The sequence below is a fragment of the Salmo salar genome, chromosome 14, assembly GCF_965601325.2.
Source record: "Salmo salar chromosome 14, fSalSal1, whole genome shotgun sequence".
Classification (NCBI taxonomy): Eukaryota; Metazoa; Chordata; class Actinopteri; order Salmoniformes; family Salmonidae; genus Salmo; species Salmo salar.
The window spans coordinates 42,749,608-42,761,138 of NC_138304.1; the positions used below are offsets into that span (position 1 = coordinate 42,749,608).

General features: G+C 41.5%; 1 long non-coding RNA gene across 1 annotated transcript; it reads left to right on the top strand.

Annotated features, from left to right (window-relative positions):
• The first annotated feature begins 1,295 nt into the window (after window positions 1-1,295).
• LOC106569668 (uncharacterized) lies at window positions 1,296-10,866 on the top strand. Its single transcript, XR_001320534.2, has 2 exons — window positions 1,296-1,449; window positions 10,358-10,866. It is a non-coding gene; the product is annotated as an uncharacterized LOC106569668 (long non-coding RNA).
• Window positions 10,867-11,531: the final 665 nt, after the last annotated feature.

Here is an 11,531-nt window from a genome sequence, read left to right on the forward strand (position 1 = left end):
TATCAATATATCATATATTCTCCATTCTATGTTTCCATTCTATCAATGTATCATATATTCTCTATTACATGTTTCCAATCTATCAATATATCATATATTCTCCTTTCTATGTTTCCATTCTATCACTATGTCATGTATTCTCCATTCTATTAATATATCATATGTTCTCCATTATATGTTTCCATTCTATCAATATATCATATACTATCCATACTGTGTTTCCATTCTATCAATACATAATATAATGTCCATTCTATCAATATATCATATATTCTCCATTCTATGTTCCCATTCTATCAATACATTATATATTCTCCATTCTATGTTCCCATTCTATCAATACATTATATATTCTCCATTCTATGTTCCCATTCTATCAATACATTATATATTCTCCATTCTATGTTCCCATTCTATCAATACATTATATATTCTCCATTCTGTGTTTCCATTCTATCAATATATCATATACTCTCCATTATATGTTTCCATTCTATCAATATATCATAAACTGATCCATACTGTGTTTCCATTCTATCAATACGTAATATAATGTCCATTCTATCAATATATCAAATATTCTCGAATATATCATGTATTATCAATAGCATGTTTACATTCTATCAATATATCATTTATTGCCCATTCTATGTTTTCATTCTGTTAATGTATCATATATTCTCTATTACATGTTTCCAATCTATCAATATATCATATATTCTCCATTCTATCAATATATCATATATTCTCCATTCTATGTTTCCATTCTATCAATGTATCATATATTCTCTATTACATGTTTCCAATCTATCAATATATCATATATTCTCCATTCTATCAATATATCATATATTCTCCTTTCTATGTTTCCATTCTATCACTATGTCATGTATTCTCCATTCTATTAATATATCATATGTTCTCCATTATATGTTTCCATTCTATCAATATATCATATACTATCCATACTGTGTTTCCATTCTATCAATATATCATATATTCTACATTCTATGTTTCCATTCTATCAATGTATCATATATTCTACATTATATGTTTCCATTCTATCAATATATCTTCATTACCCCACCCCATTTTTCTCCACGAATTATTTATCCACTATGTGCCCCCCCCCCCTTCCTCCTCCTTCCCCCCCGCTCGTCCAATGAACACCAGACATTTCATCCCACTATAGTGTTCTAGCCAACCAGGACAGTGCTAGTGTACCATGTGACCTGAATTCCCTCCCTCTTGTCTCAACAGATGGGGTGGACTTCGATTCAGACGTGGGCAGCACAGAGAGATTCAACGCGATGGGTTGCGGTGAGAATGCCACTGTGGCAGTCTTCAAGGATTCCGTCTACAGTTGAAAAATTGATGCTCATTATCAAATAACACCGTTTTTTTATTAGGAGCTTTAATCCTGCCTCTTTGCAGGAATGGAAATGATTCGTAAGTATAGCAATAATTTATTTGGTGCCTAAATTATTCCGTTTTTGTTTATTTTCAAGGAAATGAATATGCATGTTTCGATTGAAAAGGAAAAACATATTCCAAATGATGTAGCATATTTTATATTTGTTTATAAACCCCAAAAATAATATAACCCAATGTATGCTATTGTTTACCATGGATGCTGAATAGTTTGGGTTTGCTCACCTTCTCTGAATTAGACTACAATTGTATTGAGAGAAAATTAGTATCAATACAATTAAACTATCGGTTGATATGATTTAACCGTTAACCAGTGGGGAAACTCGTTGGTTTAGCACTTCCTTTAATAAATTAATAAGTGCGCTAAACTCAAGAAGGGTGCGTATCCGCCCGCCCAGGATCGGCACGCTCGAGCTCCTATTATTGGTGGCTGTAAAGAACATCTCTAAATTACATCAGCGCACGTGAATCCTTCCAACCTGCCTAAAGAAAATGTGTTTTTCTGAGAGTATGGAGCCTATGCTACCTAGTCTAAATGTTAGAATAATTGTTCACTATCTAGCATATTGTGTAAAGATTATTTCTGGCATATCTGCGTACATCGACCAATGCAATTTTTACGGAAAGTTGAGGATCAGCCTATAGGCCTATATGTGAAAGTTTTTCTCTTTTTGTTTGGGTTGAATATAATCCAAGAAATCAATGCATTTAAACATCAACCTTTGTTTCTGTATTTTTTTCGTCTCAAAGTACGGGTTGCAATTGCAGGAGAAACCGCAGCATTTTAATCAGGGTGTGAACCCTGGAACCAGTCAGATTAAACCTGTCTGGCACAATGGGCATTGGATTTAAAGTAGCCATAACATCCATAACCTAAACTAGAGTTTATCAGGGATATAATGAAGCAAACCTAAACAGAGCCTCATGGTCTGGACAATGGGGTTTACACCATCTTTGTTTATGTCAGTACACCTCCCCCGACCAACCACAGCCCAGCCGAGTCGAGGAGAGAGACACCTGAATCCCAGACTAACGATCAACAGAGCCTTCCTCCCTCCGTGTGTCTGAAAGCAGTGTCTACCGCGTCCCCCTCCCCCCGTTACCGCACAGTCACAGCTCCGCACGCAATGTTCTCTAGCTGGCGCGTCGAGTTGTCAACGGAACAGGGCGCGGAACGATGGCGCTGCGGGCACACCTGCGCAGACTCAGTCAGGTCCTCATATAAAATCATGTGTTTAGAGTTATATCAAATCAAAGAAGAGCCTTCGGGTAGCATAAGACTGTCATGAATGATTGCAGTTGACAAATTGCTCACTCACAACGGGGAGAGCTTGTCCCCTGAAGTTTTTGAGATTGGAGGACAGATAGGACCCATGTTGCGCACTAATTGTGGGATTTTAACTGATATGCTACGGGTTATTAGGCTACCGTTCTGTTAACATCTGTCTGTAATCGCTTTAAAATGCAGATAGAAATGAATAAATTGCCTTTTATTTAAATGTTATATAAATACTTTCCAATCCATTAATGTCTCAGAAATTTGAATTTTAAGCTATAAATCTGGACTCAAATGAAGTATTTAGATGCATTTTCTATCTGAAACCCCATGGCTCCAGACTACTCCACTGCCTACCATGCTTGATGCTGAGGCTCCTCTCTCTCTTTATCTCTCACTCTCTCTCTGCCTGCATTCACAGTGCCAAGCCCCAAAGTGCCTTAAGGTTAATGAGGCAATCTTCATAAATTCTTCTGCCATCTGGAGATGCTTCGTGGTAGCAAGATCCTGTAATGTGAAGAATGTTTGCACAGAGTGCCCAAACTTTTATGAACAAATTCACGCAAGCCAATATCTTTTTTGTTGTTGTTGTAATGGCTATTCTATTGATGACAGCATACTACAAATAATGACAATTATGGAGTATTTTTAGCAGTAGGTAAGCATAGTACAGAATAGTACACAAATGCTGTCTATTACTACGTGCAGTGCTGGTGGTGGTATTATGGTCATTAGGATTTAGGCTCTCCTCACAGGGCTAAATTACACTTAATTCATTTTCGCGTCCTCTGTTGTCTGCCCAGGAACGACAGAGCAGGACATCCTAATCATTCAAGATGTAGAGGAGTGTGTGTGTGTGCGTGTGTGAGTGAGTGTCTGTGGATCTGCCAACATGAGGGGGAGGTAGCTTTGCTTTGGGAGGAAATGGTTTTAAACAGGCAGGATATTTTATATAAAAGGTTTACATTTGAAATGTGGATGAAATAACCCCACCCTGTCTTTCTCCTGAAGAGGGGGGGAGGCAGATGTGTTCTGGCTTATCTCTTCCACCTGTGGCAAACGATGGATCAACATCATTTCTTCTCACAGTATATAGGCCCAGTATGTGTGCTGGGTTGGAATGGACATTCTCTAGTCACAACAGTAGAGAACTGGAATGGGCATTCTCTAGTCACAACAGTACAGAACTGGAATGGGCCTTCTCTAGTCACAACAGTAGAGAACTGGAATGGGCATTCTCTAGTCACAACAGTACAGAACTGGAATGGGCCTTCTCTAGTCACAACAGTACAGAACTGGAATGGGCCTTCTCTAGTCACAACAGTAGAGAACTGGAATAGGCCTTCTCTAGTCACAACAGTAGAGAACTGGAATGGGCCTTCTCTAGTCACAACAGTACAGAACTGGAATGGGCCTTCTCTAGTCACAACAGTAGAGAACTGGAATGGGCCTTCTCTAGTCACAACAGTAGAGAACTGGAATAGGCCTTCTCTAGTCACAACAGTAGAGAACTGGAATGGGCCTTCTCTAGTCACAACAGTAGAGAACTGGAATAGGCCTTCTCTAGTCACAACAGTACAGAACTGGAATGGGCATTCTCTAGTCACAACAGTAGAGAACTGGAATGGGCATTCTCTAGTCACAACAGTAGAGAACTGGAATGGGCATTCTCTAGTCACAACAGTAGAGAACTGGAATGGGCATTTTCTATTCACAACAGCAAGAGTAGAGAACTGAGGGAATTTGACAGGCTGAGACAGTCCATCAAACTGTCAATGAATATTCAGAATGAATATAAACCCTTTTATTTGTAGGAAAATTACATCCTTATCCGGATCACCGTCATGTATTTATTTTTGGATAGAATCACATCAAAACAACTGAACTACATAGATTAATTAATTATATCTTGAAAAACATATATTTTTTTTGGTCATAAATTTCATGAAGCCTTATATACTTTCAGTGCAGTTTTAATTTGCTAACGTGATCATGCTAGTCATCAATTGCTTCACCAGCACATGATCACATGATTGAAGACATCCCCCTCCTTACCCCACGTGCCGGGGCGTCTGTCCACAGGAAGAGGAAGGATATGAAACGCACACTTCCTCCTCGTTGGGCTTTCTACCCCAAACCAAATAGTTTAAACATATGATCAAATTTGTCATCCATCGTCACCTAGTCACCTGTCATCTGGATGAAATAGAAAAACAACAGGAAGCTCCATGGAGAATAATGTACTGTACTCGTCTCTACCTCCAGCATTGAAGCAGCCAGAGGCAATGAGCTGGTCTCATCCTTTATGTATTTGCACCATCCCTCTAGAGTGAAACAGGGAGAGTATATCGAGTATTAAAAAATGAGATATTTCAGTACCAGAGATGGTTGCTATAACTATTGTATAAAAGGCAACCACGGAATGAATCTATCAAATTATTATTATTTTATAACTTCACAACCGTCTCTATCTGAGGCCTAACATGACTAATAGTAGTTGGAATGTTTAAAGGGGGTTTAAGGGTTAAATGAATGAGGTAATGAAAGAAGCTCTGCACTGTGCCCTGGGCTTTAGCCTTCTCCTCAGTATAGATTACTGTGTCACCTCTGAACTATTACCTCTTGTTTAGCCAATGGACTGAGGTCACTTTCAGGTCTACCCCTACAGCTAGCCAGGTGTCCCTCCTGTGTCATCGCTCTGGTTCCCAGGAGCGGATTGGTTAGATTGTGGCATTTAACCTTTGACCTTTGGTACCTTTGACCCTTTGTTGTAAAGCAGTCAAGGTCAGTATGAAAATGGAATATCTCACATAACTGAAAAATGAAGTTAGTTACTCACTTTCAAACTCTGTGCGTGCCCGCGCGTGAGAGCCTCCTAAATTGATTTGACAGACGACCCGTATAACAGGTAAGACCTGGCTATCCCCCAGGGCCCGGTGACCCATCATAAGGAGGTTAAAGGTAACTCCCCCACCAAATTACCCCCCCCCCCCGCCCCCCACACACACACACTGACCCCACAGACCCTCTCACCTCACGACCCCTCACCCCTCTCACCTCTCACCTCTCACCTGGTGGAATTCGAGTGGCCAAGTTGTGTCTAAAAGCATCTGCTCTCTAAAAATGATGCAGTGTGTGAGAGTCACCTTTCATTCCCCTTGACACCTTATGGTGAACTCTATAACACTGAATGAACTGATGGACACGACAAGTCTGGTTAATTCATCAAAAACAGATAGCAGGAATGCAGTAGAGGCAAAATGGTGGAAAGGTAGAGAGTTATTTTCACAGCAAACTTGAGCCACCAATGTGCAGCTTGTGAAATAAAGGAACATAGAGCTGCTGATTGGTTAGGACATGGAGATTCAAGGCAGGCCTGTGTTTCTGTCTTTACCATCATCATCTCCGCAGGATACTCATTCATTTAATAATGAATGAGTATCCCCTCCTCGTGCTGTCTTTAAAGTTACCAGACAAGCATCTCTGAGGAAATGTCTGAATTAAAATGGGCCAGCTACAAACCCTGTCAGTATTGACTATTATAATGCATTATGGAATCAGAGTCTATACCATACTGTCACCATTGGGGAAAATTCCTTTTGGAAGTTTTGGAATCACTCCCATTGTTCCAAAAGAAACTGGGGGTTGCATATAGAAGCAGGAACGGCAGGAAATGACAGGCATTCTTTGTGGAAGATTCAAAAATAAACTTGGGTCCTCGCTTCCTGCTGGAGTAGAGGGGGGAACCAGAAGACAGGAGCGGTTCTGTCTGCTGTGAAATGAACTCTAGAACCTTTTAGATGGCGTTTTAGTCCTTGTTAAGTCACTTGCCCTAATTCTCCCTGTTCACTTATACGAAGTATATTAGCAGCTTAATGGATATATTGAATATCCCGTCTGGATCCGTTTGAAAGCCTCTTGTCTATCAAATCAAGTGATACTCCATATGTCTACATATTTTGACATTTTTATATTCCTAGACCTTCTATGATTCTGTTAAGCAGTAAGCTTATAGATCCTATTGGTTTCATTCCAGTAGTAGAACTATCTTGTATGCCCCCATTCACCCCCATTCGCCCCCATTCGTCCCTTTCGTCCTTATTTGTCTCATTTTCCTTACTGCATAGCTCCGTCTGTATGTTACTTTATGAGGTGTTACAGTACAGTATCGTAGCCAAGACATAGCTGTCTGTAAGTTATACACTGTAAAGCTTTACATTCAGTTGGTGGTTGAGGGAGGAGCCTCGCCCCTCCTAGTTTCACAAACCCCTCTGGTGCTGCTGAGCTGCCAGGAAAGTGAGTGTAGAAACGAAAGAAGAAAAACATTTGACTCCCTTCTTTCACTCTCAATGTCCTCAGTGACACTCATAACTAGAGAGAGAGTACGTGTGTGTGGGTGTGTCTGAGAGAAAGAGAGAAAGAGAGAGAGATATTACTTTGGTCAAGAAGGGTGCATTTCTACTGTGAAAAAAGTTACTTTTGGGCATTCATAAGCAACACAAAATGCTTTTCTTTACATTAAGAAATCCTTTAAAATACAGCTGGCCATAGTCCTGAATCTGAAGCTCCTGTAGCATTCGTTGTCACTCCATACTGACTACATGGTTTACATGGAATAAAACGCTCTCTCTCTCTCTCTCTCTCTCTCTCTCTCTCTCTCACCTAACCTTTCCTCCTAACATACATTTTAGATTTAATAACAGATTTTATTTCACAAGCTCCTCCCTCTCCAGCGCTTCTTGCTTCCCCCCCCCCCACACACACACACACACACACACACACACACACACACACACACACACACACACACACACACACACACACACACACCTTTCCCTCGTTCCTCTCCTGCTGTTATTTACGTCCATTGTGCTGGTAGGGGTAATAGTTCCTGGGTCTTTGACCAGCGTAGCGCGGCGGCCCACGGTTCCTCCATCCTCTTCCAGACAAAGGGATTGCCTTGAGGAGAAGGATAAAAGGAAACAGGGTCTTGCAGCCACTCCTTTTTACAATGGCAGCCTCCTTGTAGAGCTTGTAGAACAAATGGCCCCTTTCCCGCTTCCCCATTTAACAAGCCTTGTGTGTGTTTGTGTCCCATGTGTGTGAGTGTGTGTGTGTGTGTGTGTGCGTGTGCGTGCGTGCGTGTATGTGTGTGCATGTGTGTGTGTGTGTGTGTGTGTGTGTGTGTGTGTGTGTGTGTGTGTGTGTGTGTGTGTGCATGCATGTGTGTGCATGCATGTGTGTGCATGTGTGTGTGTGCGTGCGTGCGTGTGTGTGCGTGTGTGTGTGCGTGTGATAGATAGAGAGTGAAATAATTGTACGTAGCATTTAGCCTTTAGAATGCTAGATGAAATTCTGCCTGGTTTTCTGTTGGGCACAAAGCAGATGTCCTTTACTGGAGATTCTCCGCAGTGAGCCCTTGCTATTGTTTTGTTGTCTTGTGGTTGTTAGTGGTGAGTTAGTGGTGAGAGAGACTGGGAAATAACACTGTGTACGTAACGGTCTGGTTACTCTATCAGCCCCATACTCCCTCAGCTAAGAGAATCATTATCAACAGCTTTGTATAGCACATCAATATCCATAATGTCGCAAAGGAGGTTTAAAGTAGAAAATCATTTAGGCCTACATCTCAATTTACATGTAGAAAAGACTAATCATCAGCTAAACAGCCAATTGAAGTGTTTGTTAGTTTCGGAGTCATATACATGATCCAGTAGAGTATCAGATGTAATACAAAATAACATGACATCTCAGTCTTAGCAGCCAGACATTACTACAGTTGTTCCAGTCTGCCTGTGTGTCTGTCTCTGTGTGTGTGTGTCTGTGTGTCTGTCTCTGTGTGTGTGTATGTGTGTGTGTGGTGTGTGTGTCTGTGTGTCTGCCTCTGTGTGTGTGTGTGTGTGTGTGTGTGTGTGTGTGTGTGTGTGTGTGTGTGTGTGTGTGTGTGTGTGTGTGTGTGTGTGTGTGTGTGTGTGTGTGTGTGTGTGTGTGTGTGTGTGTGTGTGTGTGTGTGTGTGTGTGTATTACAGTAGCCTTTGTGGAGGGTCAACCACAGAAGTCTTTTATGATCACAGACAACCTTCAGTCCTGAGACAACCTGAACCTAGAGACCTCTCTCTTCTGGCCCTCTTCTATAACATCATGAATTCCTTCATTTCCTCTGGCCAGCCTTGGGTGGATGTAAACGACATAGCTGAACAGTAGTTGTCTGTCAGGTTCTCTTTTCTGTCTGTCTCGCTGCCACCCTGGCCACATCCGGAGCCAGATGCTACAGATGTCTGAGTTTTCAGTGCTAAGATGATTCAAATCTCAAATGTCACCCTATTCCCTATATATGGCACTACTTTTAACCTGAGCCAAGAGTCTGATAGTTTGGCTATAATAAGGAAAGAGGCAGGTGTGTGGTTTGCCTATAATATGTCTATCAATCCACATCTCTGGCTTACACACAGTCAATGAAGAAGAAACATATTTAGTAACTGCTTAAGACTGAACAGGCCATGTTCTGGGAGCTGTTGATGTCTTTTGTTTGATAGAGAGTCTCATGTTGCTGAGGAGAATGAGTTGGAGAGAGGCCTCAGGTAAGAGGACATTCACATTCAGCTGGTGATCTGCGGCTTTTCATGGAGGGGCTAGGGACAAAGCAGGCATTCTAAAGGGTTAAAAAGGTCAGAGGTCACAGGGCCAATCACACGGTGGAGCGAACGCAGTGACCCTCCTCCGTTATAGTTAGTGATTATAGACGTATAACACGGACTGAGACTGTTTCCTTCGATAGATAGCTAGATAGAGAGACTAACCCTTCTGTATGATCAAAAAATGCCCTAATAGTGGAAGGAAATGTACATAGTACTAAAACAGGGCCCTGGTCTTGCATGTTGCGTGCCACAGGCAATAACATTACCACATGTTTACAAAGGCCAGACCCTCATTAGGTAGTCAACCATCACCCTGAACCATTCTCTCCACTCTCATCTGATTATGCCACTGTACTGTATCTAATGGCCGCAGTACATGTAATCACTCTGAATAGGCCTAGTGCATAAGAAAGAAGGCAACTGTTCAGTATATAATACGTGGATATATTTAAGGAGCTGTAACAAGGTACTCCAGAACAGAAAAGCAGTTTTCAGACTCTTATGAGAATACTAAAAGGGTAGCCAATGCAGTTATTTATTTTTTAAATGTATTTTTGGAAATCTAGTTTTGGGTAATTGGGCATATTTAAGAGGCTATTACTAAAAGAAAAAGCACCACATCCAAAAAGCGGCCAATGTTTTTATATTTCCTTTCTTTAGGATGTGATGTCTGCTTGTTGTGTACTATGTCTGAGTGAGGCTCTTCCAGGCAAACTGTAGGTCCGTAAGTCTGTAAGTCATTATCAATAGATGTATACAGTGTATTGGACATACTGTCCGGACATATATTAAAGTTTCGCCCACGGCAGACCACCCTAGACAGACCAGTGGCGCTTCCTGTTGTATTTTCATTGACTGGCCTTCAGGGAAGTGTTTTTAAGACTTCCTGCTTGGATGTACCATAACATTGGTGGAGACGATGGTCATTGCTTAAATATAAAACAACTGCGTGATTTGATCCCATTTGATCAGAAATGCTCATATTATTTCACATCTTTCTGTCTCCCTTTAGGTTCCTACAAGAATCAGCCATCGGAGAATCCGCAAAGAACATTTCAAACTGAGGTAATTCTTCCCAGGACAGGTACATAGGACTGGTTTCCCGGGCACAGATTAAGCCTAGTCCTGGAATATCATTTTCAACTGAGATTCTACCATTTATCTCTGGCTTTTTTTGGTCCACGACTAGGTTTAATCTGTGTGTGAAACCGCATCTTAAAGCATAAAGGCTTGAACATGCAAATAGCCATATATTGAAATGTCTTGTTGATAAAACAAAAGGCTGTACTGTATGCATTCATTATTCAACAGCAACGAGACATACTGTAACACATTCCTTTGCTTCTTGTTTTTTTCCCTCAGTGTTTTTGTTTGCATAACACCCGCATAGATCCACTGGCTTATCCTCCTGACTATCACTATGCCTTGAGTTCATTTAGCCGTCATTTATCGTTTCCAGCGAAGAACAGTAAACATAAATACCTCCCTTCCTGCCTGAAATGTAATAAAATATAAATTTGTGGCAGCTGTGGAGTTTTTCCAAGATGGTCAACGTTACAAACAGAGGCTTTTATTTACTCAAGCAGCTGACCCCCCCCCCCCCCCCCCCCCCCCTAAAGTTCTGCTGTCTGAGAAGCAAAGTGTCCTGTATAGACTGGCAGAGATAGAGACACAATCATATTCATAAGAGAATAACCAGAAACCATGGGTTGGACTGCGATAAGCGCTTCGCAAAGGAGAGCCCTGCTGTTTGCCCTATGGTGTAATTATATAGTTATTTCAGAGGTTTATCTCTATCTTCATCAACATGGTTTTACAAGCATGTGTGTGTTTGTGTGTTCCCTCTGATCTATGTAATTGTTGTGACTCGTATGCCTGCAGCTTGTCCCCTCATTCGGGAGGGGTTAGCTATGATCACCCCCCTTGACACACACACTGACACACACACACACAATCCCCCCCGACACAATGGCAATATTCAGCTGTAGAACAGGGGTCCTCCCTCCGCCTCTGAGGGCACGACATTGAACGGGGAATTAAGAAATGCCTGGCTGACACTGAGGTTGCCATGGAGAAACCGTTTCTCTCCCCCACCCTGTGTCTGTTTCTTATTTCAGGTCTCAACGGGGGGCAACGGGGGTGTGTGTGTGTGTGTGTGTGTGTGGTGTGTGTGTGTGTGTGTCTGT